The sequence below is a fragment of the Gossypium arboreum genome, chromosome 3 (assembly GCF_025698485.1).
Source record: "Gossypium arboreum isolate Shixiya-1 chromosome 3, ASM2569848v2, whole genome shotgun sequence".
NCBI classification, from domain to species: domain Eukaryota; kingdom Viridiplantae; phylum Streptophyta; class Magnoliopsida; order Malvales; family Malvaceae; genus Gossypium; species Gossypium arboreum.
The window spans coordinates 32,749,323-32,761,389 of NC_069072.1; positions in this window are offsets into that span (position 1 = coordinate 32,749,323).

The window sequence follows — 12,067 nt, forward strand, 5'->3', positions numbered from 1 at the left end:
TGTGAATGATGAAATGAAATAAAAGTGAATAAAATGTAGGATGATATATTCGAATGATGCTACTACCTAATTTGCTGTGATTGTGTTATATGAAACTTGTTGATTTGAATATCGTACGGTACTATTCAGGCCTTGAAGCCTAGCAGGCTATGATGCCGGTGAGATACTATTTTGGCCTTTAAAGCCTAGCAGGCTATGATACCGGTGAGATACTATTCGGGCCTTTGAGCCTAGCAGGCTATAATGCCGGTGAGATACTATTCGGGCCTTTGAACCTAGCAGGCTATAATGCCGGTGAGATACTATTCAGGCCTTCGAGTCTAGCTGGCTATAATGCCGGTGAAATGATATCGGGCTTCGAGCCTAGCAGGCTAAATGCCGGTGGATGAATTCGGGTTTAAAACCTAGCAGGCTAAATACCGGTGATTTGATAAAAGTCTAAGACTAAGATACCTCGTGTTAGAACGAGAAATGAATACATTCAATACGTTAAGTTGGCCAAGTACGTATTATGTACTTATATGTGAGTTTGATTTGAATTGAACCATAAGTGTACAATGTGATACATATGTGAATAAATGTTATAACTATATCTATGATCATGATACATTCAGTAAAGGTGTGAAAGTATGTGAAAGTATTTGATTTATTTATATTATATGAATTCAGATTAAGTGAAATAAGAATGCTAAATGTGCATTATGTGCCTATGTATATTCGGCCAAATGGAAATATACCTAGAAAATGGTCTCTTGAGAAATTGAATGATCGAAGTATAATTGAGTTTATTTGTTTGCATTGCTTAAAACTTACTAAGCTTATGAAAGCTTACTCCATTTGTTATGTTTCTCTGTTTTATAGATTGTTGACTCCAGTCACCTGCTCAGGGGGATCGTCAACAACTCGTCACACTATCTATCATTTTGGTACTACTATGTTTTGGAGCTAGTATGGCATGTATAGAATAGACTTAAGTGAATGGTATTTTGAGATGTTGTTGTATATAAGCCATGTGAATATGGCAACTTTTGAATGTCGGTATAAGTCTGAATTTTGATCTTTGATTGTGTTTGGCTATGCATATAATTGCTAATGAACTTATGTAAATGTGAAGGTAGAAATGTAGTGTTTTGGATTGGTAACTCTTCATAACCCACTCTGGTGACGGATACGGGTTATAGGGGTGTTACAAGCTATTTCTACCATTATTTTGAGCTAGGGTTCATGTATGAAATTTGACCCATGTGTGACATGTTTGTATTTTGATGATTAATGGAGGAATATGAATGTTTGATGTGTGATAAACATATTTTACTAAGTGATTTTTAGTTAAAACACCTAAAAAGGACTTATTTGCAAAAGATGAAGAAATGGGTAATAGAAATATGGTTTAATGTTAAATATGGGATAATATGAGTTAGAATATGGATTTGCTAGGCTTGGGTAACAAAGAAAATGCATGAGCCTAGGGACTAAAGTGTAAATAAGTAACAAGTTAGGGGTAAAATGGTAATTTTACAAAGTATGTGTTATGGGTCGATATGAGCAATGTGTGTATTGAACAAGTTAAATTTGGCATTATAGATCAATAAAAATGTGATTCGGGTCTTGATTGGGGGGAAAAACAAGGTTTACGAGGATTAGGCTCGTTTCTATCATTTTGTATCGAGGTAAGTTCATTCGCAAATAATGCAACATATACCATACTTTAAAAGCTTTAAAATTGCATGTATGGTAAGTACTTACATATTTGATATGATGTTGTATCATGTGTTTATTGCCTAAATTTTATGATGAATTATACTTTGATTATCACATGAATATGTGATTGGTGCTATGAGTATTGAAATCAACGTTATGAGCAAGTTCGACAGAAATGTGTTATCGAAGAATCCTGTTTGAAACTTAAGAATAGTTTAGGATACAAGTAACATGTAACTAGGAACCATGTGATCTGAACTCATTGAGTTGTGGTCTGAGTTCATGATGTATGTGACACATGTTTTGGCATTCCGAGTACTGGTCTCGTATATATTATTGATGGCTGGGTAGTCTGGCATGTGTTGCGGATACCTAACAGCCTATGTGAGCAAACCCGTGAGTAGCTCGAAAGCGAGCAACATGTGATATGTGATACGAGGTAGCATTGGCTACATATGAGGCACTTAGGTGCGAGATTTCGATGTATCCGATAGTATTCCAAGTGTTCAACGAGTAGTTCTAAAGGAAGTTCAATGAGTAATCTTGATGAATACATCAAAGATGAGAAATTAAGTTATTATGTGCAAGTGGCACAGGTATGTACATCGATTTCATGAGAAGGACATGAGATATGGTGAACTTGTGGTAAGAACATGTATATATATATGAAGAATAATTTTAAGAGATTTGATAAAATGCAAGGTTATGTTCATTATGTTAAATGTATGTTTAATGCTTGTTTAAGTTACATTTTATTTGCATGTGAACTTACTAAGCTTCAAAGTTTACCCGCTTTCCTTTCTCTTTCTTATGGTGTCACCAAACTAGCTCAGGGATCGGAAGACGTTGGAGACTCGATCACACTATCAATTGAATATTTGGTATAGCTAGTCTCATCATTTTGAGTATGGCACGTATAGGGACTTGGTCTTTTTGTTACGTGTCTTATTGATTAGCCAAATGAGTTGGCTCATGAAAGTATTGTGATTATTTTGTATATGGCCATGAGAGGTGGCTCATATTGATTATTTGGGTTGTAACCTTAATTATTGGTGCATGCATGCAAATGTGCTTATGCTTTAATGTGGTTATGGTTGTTTATGGTTAATAACTATGATGGATGGCATGTATGTTTGGTGTATCAAATATGATTAATGTGTGACATCCCTAAAGTGACCCTAGTCGGAAAGCGGTTTCGGGACCGCTAAACCGAGTCACTAAATTATTTGAGTATGATAGTTACTGTCTAAATATGTGAAAATGCATGTGTGAATTTTTTTAATTCTTTGATTTAGTTAATTTGAAGGTGAATTGAAAGAAAAAGGACTTATGTGAAAGGATTTAATTATATGTGGCTAATTTTAAGAGGTTAATAAAGGAATGAAGTAAAATAAATGGAGTTGCATGTCAAATAACCCATTTGACAAGGTTAGTGGCCTACCATGACAAAATTATGGGCAAGGAACATGTTTCCAACATGTTATGCTAGTGGTGTATGTAGGAAGCCATAAAATAATAGCTAGCATTAAAGAAATGAACAAAAAATGAGCATGGATGCCCCCATTGTGCCGTAACTAGAGAGAAAAACAAAAAAAAAAAGAAGGAAAATGCTCATTCTATTCTCCATTGCCGTGGCTTGAAGGAGGAAGAAGAAGGAATTCTTTTGTGCATGATTTGGCTTGGTTGATGCTTAGGAAGAGGTAAGCACTTTGAAACCCTTGGAAATTTAGATGTAAATGAGGTGATTAGTTCAAGTTCTATTCATTCCATGGATTAAATTTGGTTGTTTGGAGGTTTGGTATTTGGCCAAGTAGTTGAAGCTCTTGGTACATATATTTTTCATGAAAGTTGAAATTGGTTTGTTCATAAGGGAGGGTGCGAATGTGGCCAATGAAAGGCCTTGATGAACTATATATGTGGCTTGGGTTTATGATATTCGGTTAAGGGATATTGTGCTAGCAAGGTTGGTTTTATATATACATGTAAGTTACTTTGTATATGATGTTTAGAAAAAAAAAATAGTGAAGGGCAAAGTTAATGATGTTGGATAAATTTTTAGTAGAGTTGTGCTTAGGCATTCGGTCATTGATGAGCATTGTGGTAACCTAGTTGTAGTTGCAACTCCTAATTTTGAGATGGAATTTGTACACATACGTTAAGTAAATGGTTAGGGCCGAATGGGGACTATGTGTTTGAAAGAATAAAATCGATACTATAATTGATAGTATAAGTATTCGGCCATTCAATCAAGGGTATAGGTGATGTTAGATCAATTTTAGCACATTCAGCTATTTAGGTATACTCAATCATGATATTGCCTTTGATTGTATAAAATCAACTAAAATGGGTGGTTAGTGAGGGTGGCTATTTAATATACGAATATGTATATGTGTATGTGTGATTGGATTATTGATAGAATAGTAAATTGCATAAGGCTATTGGCCGAATAGCCAAGAACATAAGGTAGCAAGATAAAAATTTTACCATGTCGTTCCGTATGTTATATGATCATTAGAATGTGGATACCAACATATGTACCAAAGCGATTGAATGAGTTAATTTGTTTGTTTAAGCTCAAGATCCTAAAGGAGAGGCGTCCAACAAGGGAAATCAAGGTCAACGAGTAGCCGACTTAGAATTATTTGCCCAACACAAGGTAAGTCATTAAGCACATATGTTTGATATTGCTTAAATGATTGTAAAATCTATGCAATTGTGTTTAATGGGATGCTATATATATATAAATGAAATTGTATGTGTATGGAGTGATGACAATTGTTGAATGTAAAAGAAATAGTGAAATGTGTAGAAAGTTTGCTTTCGGCACTAAGTGTCGGGCAATACGTGTGTACGGTGATTTAGATTGGCACTAAGTGTGCGTCTTTGAAATATATGGCACTAAGTGTGCATGCTGGAAATATATGGCACTAAGTGTGCGAGCTCAAGGGTATGGCACTATGTGTGCGGGCTTAAATCGCATGGCACTAAGTGTGCGAAATCGAGTATTAAGCAATCGTGTGTGCGTACTCTATATATATATATAAATATCTCCGATCGAACAATTATATGGAGGGTGTGTCTCCATCGAGTTGAGTATGGACAGCGGATCGGGTAAGTACCTTGAGCTCATGACGAATAGGTAATATGTTCATGCTCGGGGTTGAGCTTGGTAAGCTTTAAATCTATGTGATGATTGCAATTGTATGATTGTGGTGAAAATGAGTTGGTGTGTAAAATGGCTCAAGTATCTTATTGTATAGAATATGAAATGTGGATGTATGACTTGGTATGAGATTGAACCGAAGGTCCAAGGAACTATGATATAGTTCGATATGGATGGAGTACTTAGCCTCGTTCATTATTTCATGTTGTAATAATTTTGTTAATGGATGGTTGTGGAATGCTTATGGCTTACTCGAGTTATAAACTCACTCGGTGTTTTCTTGTCACCCATTTTAGGTCTCTTGGACTCGTCTCTTGTGTACTCGGAACCGTCGTCAAGTCATCACACCGCGAACAATCTTTTGGTATTGTCTCCTTAGTCGATCTAGGAGAACATTTGGCATGTATAGGCTATTTTGTTTTGTTGAATTTTGGGTTGTAAACTTTAAGCCATGCGAAAATGGCCTATGTGGTTGGTTGAGTGTGATTCTAAAACCTATAGTCACAAGTCTTAGAAACCTTAATTTTGATAAGGTGGCCATAGCTTGTATTATGTATGATGAATTATAGTTGGCCATGGAAGAATTATGAAATAGTCATTGTTTGCTTTAGTAACAGATGCTGCCAGCAGCAGTGAGGTGAGATTGAAAAATCACTAAAAATTGTAGAAGTAGAATTAAATAGTGAATAAATTATGAAATTGAACCTTGATGAATATACTTTCATATGGAAGAAACGAAACTGTCATATAAGTCAGATTTTAAGAGATATTCAGGTTTTCGTGAAACAGGGCCAGAACGGTTTGTGGATCCCCTGCTCCGACTTTGAAAATTTACCATAAATTATCCAGAAACAATTAGAAGTCATGCCTTATATGCATAGATTCCCCTTTGAGTCTAGTTTCATTAGAAACAAACGGCATGAGCATTGGAGCTCTGTACGAGATGATATCCAGGTCGTAATGCCCAAAGGTCAGTGTAGTCGAACCCTGAAACAGGGGTGACTTTAACTAATAAACTGTACCAATTGGCCCAACAAAAAATTCTATAAAAAAATTTTTAGATGTATTATGAGTCTAGTTTCAGGGAAAATTTATGGAACTGGTTTTCGAGTTCGGGAACTCGAGATATGATTTTAAGGTAACAATGGACGCAGTTAGCTAGCTCGCTCGAATGTAAATTCATAATTTCCAAGAGAGAAATAAGGAAGTAAGCCGGTAACACCTCGTGGTCAAATCCGTGACGGTCACGGGTTTGGGGTGTTACATTTTATTGGTATCGAGCCAGGTTTAGTCGGTTCTAGGACTACCATAGCGTGTAAGTTTAGCTATACATGCCAAATTGTTAGTGCTAAAAAATGTGATGACTTGACGGTTGAAATTTTTGTTTTGATTAGAAAATGGAACCCGGTAGAGAGACCCTTCATGGATGACGTTGAAAGTGTAGCGGCTGCTCCCGGAAGGGACACCGCTGTTGAGCCTCGGTCATCCACGAATAATCAAAATGGAGGCGAAACAAGCCTTCTTCACCATGATGAATGAGTGGGTCGCGCAATATGCCCGAACCAATCCTATTGTCCAACCATTCCCGAATTTAAATACTCGCCCAAGAGCCCGCAATGCCTCCGATTCTCGATCCCGTGAGGCTAAGCAAACCACCAGAGACCTGATTAGGAAGCGGGGCTGAGGAGTTCAAGGCCATAGTTCTTGATGATGCCGAAAAGGCCGAAGTTCGCTTGATAACACCATTAGAGTGTTTGATGAACTGTCATGCACACCGATGAATGTCTTAAGTGTGCTATATCCTTGTTAGAGACTCACCTACTATTGGTGGAGGACCTTAATTTCCATAGTCCCAAAGGAACAAGTTACTTGGGATTTCTTCCAAACGAATTTTAGAAGAAATATATTAGTCAACGGTTCATCGATCAAAAGCGTAAGGAATTCTTGGAGCTCAAGCAAGGCCGTATGACAAGATCTCAATCTGAACATGAGTTCGTAAGACTTAGTCGGTATGCTCGGAGTGTGTGGTGATGAGGTTGCTATGTGCAAAAGATTTGAAGAAGGGTTGAATGAAGATTTAAAGATACTAGTGGGTATTTTGGAGATAAGGAGTTCGTAACACTGGTCGAACGAGCTCGCAAGGCGTAAGAACTTGGAAAGGAGAAGAAGAAGGCTGAATTTGAAGCAAGAGATTATCGTAAAAGATCGTGAGTAAAGCTCCGTTCTCGGTGTAAAGAAGTTCGTGGAGGACACTAATAAGTCGAGGGCGATTGCGGGAATTTCCATCAGAGCCCGACCATTAACGGACTCCCGAGCTACTTCGGTAGCTAGTGTGACATCCCTAATTTGACCCTAGTCGGAAAGTGGTTTCGGGACCACTAAACCGAGTCTTATAAGTAATTAAAAGTTATATTCTATATTTATGATGTTAGTAAATGCATGTGTGAAAGTTTCATGCATTAATTTGATCATTTCTATGTGAATTTATTAAAATGGACTTGTATGAAACATTGTTGAAAGGTGATAGGCTAATCTCACAATGGTCTAATAGTACATGCATGCAAAAGAGTGGTTTTGCATGTCAATTTGCCCAAAAAAAAGGGAAGAGTGGCCGGCCATGACAAGTTATGGGCAAGGGGAAACATGTTTCAAACATGTCTAGTTAATGGATTATGTAAGGAGGAATAAAAAAAAAAAGGAAGCATGGGAAATAAACTAATGAAAAATTAAAGGAAGAAAACAAAGAAAAAAAAATGTGTCCATCATTCTCATACATGACCGAAAAAAAAAAGGGGAGAAGGAAAAGGCTTCATACTTTGGTTCTTCTTAGCCGTGTAGAAGAGGGAAAAAGAGGAAGAAATTTAGCCACTTTGAGCTGGAAATTAAGGTAAGAATTCAAGTTAGCTCTTTAAATCTTAGCATGGTTTTAAGCTAGATTCTAAGCCCCTTATTTAACCATGCCGAAATCTTTGAAAATTATGGTGATATGAACGTTCGGCCATGGTAGATGTTAAAGAAGATGGTGGAAATGTTGTACACATTTGATTAGTAAGTTAGATGGATGAGATTTGAACTAGTTATCAAGTTCTTTAGGTAACCCATGTTGAAATCTTGGTTTTTGAATAAGTGAGGTTTTCGCTAGGGTGACTAACAAGGGTGATGATTGTTGTTTCATGCTGAATCTAGATGAACAATAGTTTAAGAGGAGCACTGCCATGATATGAGATTGTGATGTTAGTGCGAATATGAAGATGATGAACTTGAATAAGAAATATTCGCTAGCATGATAAGTATGAATTATCAAGTAGTTGTGATAATTGATGAGTGAAGTGGCTAATGGGGACTCTTAATGAAATTATGCTAAGGCCGAATGTATCAAATGCTAAATGTGCTTATATGTGTGTGTGTGTGTCGTTAGTAGCTAATGGCATTCGGCATTGTTTAACTAAAATTAGAAATGAATGCTTGAAAGTTAAATATGGTCGCCTAGTGACCAAATGCGTTAAAAGCTAATATATGAACAAATGATACGAATAAATTGACCTTTGAAATGTATATGGTTGCCGTGTGTTTGTGTCGATTGAGAAGTAAATTTGTTTGATTTAGCTCAAGATCTTAAAGGAGAGGCGTCCAACAAGGGGAAATCGAAGGTCATCGAGTAGCCGACTTGGAACTATTTTACCTAACACAAGGTAAGTCATTAAGCACATATGTTTGATATTGCTTAAATGATTGTAAAATCTATGCAATTGTGTTTAATGGGATGCTATATATATATAAATGAAATTGTATGTGTATGGAGTGATGACAATTGTTGAATGTAAAAGAAATAGTGAAATGTGTAGAAAGTTTGCTTTCGGCACTAAGTGTCTGGGCAACACGTGTGTACGGTGACGAGATTGGCACTAAGTGTGCGTGCTGGAAATATATGGCACTAAGTGTGCGTGCTGGAAATATATGGCACTAAGTGTGCATGCTGGAAATATATGGCACTAAGTGTGCGAGCTCAAGGGTATGGCACTATGTGTGCGGGCTTAAATCGCATGGCACTAAGTGTGCGAAATCGAGTATTAAGCACTATGTGTGCGTACTCTATATATATATATATAAATATCTCCGATCGAACAATTATATGGAGGGTGTGTCTCCATCGAGTTGAGTATGGACAGCGGATCGGGTAAGTACCTTGAGCTCATGACGACTAGGTAATATGTTCATGCTCGGGTTGAGCTTGGTAAGCTTTAAATCTATGTGATGATTGCAATTGTATGATTGTGGTGAAAATGAGTTGGTGTGTAAAATGCCTCAAATATCTTATTGTATAGAATATGAAATGTGGATGTATGACTTGGTATGAGATTGAACCGAAGGTCCAAGGAACTATGATATAGTTCGATATGGATGGAGTACTTAGCCTCGTTCATTATTTCATGTTGTAATAATTTTGTTAATGGATGGTTGTGGAATGCTTATGACTTACTGAGTTGTAAACTCACTCGGTGTTTTCTTGTCACCCATTTTAGGTCTCTTGGACTCGTATTGTTGCGTGCTCGGAACCGTCGTTGAAGTCATCACACCGGCTGAAATCTTGTGGTATTGTTTTTGTTGTTGAAGAACATTTGGCATGTATAGGCTATTATATTTTGTCGAATTGTGGGTTGTAAACTTTAAGCCATGTGAAAATGGCCTATGTGGTCGCCGAGTGGGATGCTAGAACCTATAGCCACGAGTCTTAGAAACTCAAATTTTGATAAGGTGGCCATAATTTGTGTCATGTATGATGGATGATTAAGGCCAAGGAAAACTTCATGAAATTGGCATAGTCTACTGCAGTAACTGTTGCGGATAGCAGCAGTGGGATGAGATTGAAAAATCACTAAAAATAGTAGAAGTAGAATTAAATAGTGAGTAAATTATGGAACTGAACCTTGATGAATCTATTTTTATATGGACGAAACGAAACTACCATATGAGCAGTATACTGAGAAATATTAAAGTTCTTGTGAGACAGGGCCAGAACGGTTTCTGGGTCCCCTGTCGCGACTTTGAAAATTTACCATAAATTATCCAGAAAGAATTAGGAGTCATGCCTTATATGTACAGATTCCATTTTGAGTCTAGTTTCATTAGAAACAAACGGCACCAGTATTAAATCCCTGTACACAGATATATTCAAGTTGTAACGCACGAAGGTCAGAGCAGTCGATCCCTGTAACATGGGTGACTTTAACTAATAAACTGTACCAATTGGCCCAACCAAAAATTCTAAAAATAAATCCATGGATGGGTATATGAGTCTAAATTCAGGGAAAATTTACGAAACCAGTTTCCGAGTTTTGAAACTCGAGATATGATTTTTAAGGCAACGGTGACGCAGTTTTCCAGCCTGTCCAGAAATGCCAAATTGGTCGGTACTTTAAGAGGATTTGTCTCGTTAACCCCTCGTGTCCGACACCGGCGATGGTCTCGGGTTTGGGGTGTTACAATTTTATTGGTATCAGAGCCAGGTTTAGTCGGTTCTAGGACTACCATAGAGCGTGTGAGTCTAGCTATACATGCGAAATTGTTAGTGCTTAATAATGTGATGACTTCTGACGGTTGAAATTTTTGTTTTGATTAGCGATGGAACCCGGGATAGAGAGACCCTTGGCGGATGACGTTGAAAGTGTAGCGGCTGCTCTGCGCAAGGGGACACCGCCTGTTGAGCCTCAGTCATCCGCGAATAATCAAAATGAAGGGGCGAAACAAGCCTTCTTCACCATGATGAATGAGTGGGTCGCGCAATATGCCCGAACCAATCCGAGTGTCCAACCATTCCCGAATTTAAATAATCCACCCCAAGGGCCCGTGATGCCATCGATTCATCGATCCTGTGAGGATGAGTAAACCACCGTGGACTTGATTAGGAAGCGTGGGGAGGAGGAGTTTAAGGCCATAGTTACCGATTTATGCCGAAGGGCCGAGTTCGCTTGATAACACCATTAGAGTGTTTGATGAACTGTCATGCACACCGATGAATGTCTTAAGTGTGCTATATCTTTGTTAAGAGACTCACCTACTATTGGTGGAGGACCTTGATTTCCATAGTCCCAAAGGAACAAGTTACTTGGGATTTCTTTCAAACGAATTTCGGAAGAAATATATTAGTCAACGGTTCATCGATCGAAGCGTAAGGAGTTCCCGGAACTCAAGCAAGGCCGTATGATCAGATGTCGAATCTGAACATGAGTTCGTAAGACTTAGTCGGTATGCTCGGGAGTGTGTGGCTGATGAGGTTGCTATGTGCAAAAGATTTGAAGAAGGATTGAATGAGGAGTTAAAGTTACTAGTGGGAATTTTGGAGATAAAGGAGTTCGTGATACTAGTCGAACGAGCCTGCAAGGCGGAAGAACTTGGGAAGGAGAAGAAGAAGGCTGAACTTGGAGCAAGAGATTACCGTAAAAGATCAACGAGTAAAGCTCCGTTCTCGACTGTAAAGAGGTTCAGGGAGGACACTAGTAAGTCGAGGGCGACTGCGGGAATTTCCATTAGAGCCCGACCATTGACGGACTCCCGAGCTACATCGATAGCTAGTGTGGGCAATAATCGTCAAGAGAGACCTGAATGTCCCCAATGTGGAAGACGACACCTAGGTGAATGTTGGGGTAAGTCTGTTAACTGGCTGTTATGGATGTGGTTCAAGGACCACTTCCTTAGGGATTGCACTGAGCTAGATGAGAAGAATAAGATGCAAGGTGCGAGATCTAATGGGGCGACGACTAGAGGTAGACCCCGAGGGTTTCAGGAGGTAGGGTGGTAATCGAGGGGAGCCACCGACACGGCTGTTCGATCCGAGACCCGAGCTCTGCTAGAGCATATGCCATCCGCATACGAGAGGAGGCATCCTCCCCGACGTTATCACCGGTACTTTTACTCTCTTTGATACTAGTGTGATTGCATTGATTGACCCCGCTCTACTCATTCATATGTATGTGAAACTTTAGCATCCAAGAAGACTCTACCGTTGAGTCTCTCGAGTTCGTAAGTCGAGTGTCAAACCCTTTGGGTCAATACGTACTCGTTGATAAAGTGTGCAAGAGATGCCCCTAATAATTCGAGAATCTGCTTTCCTACCGATCCGATGCTTCTACCATTTGATTAATTCGATGTTATTCTTGGTATGGATTGGTGACCGTACATGATGCAAAGGGTGGATCGCAAAAG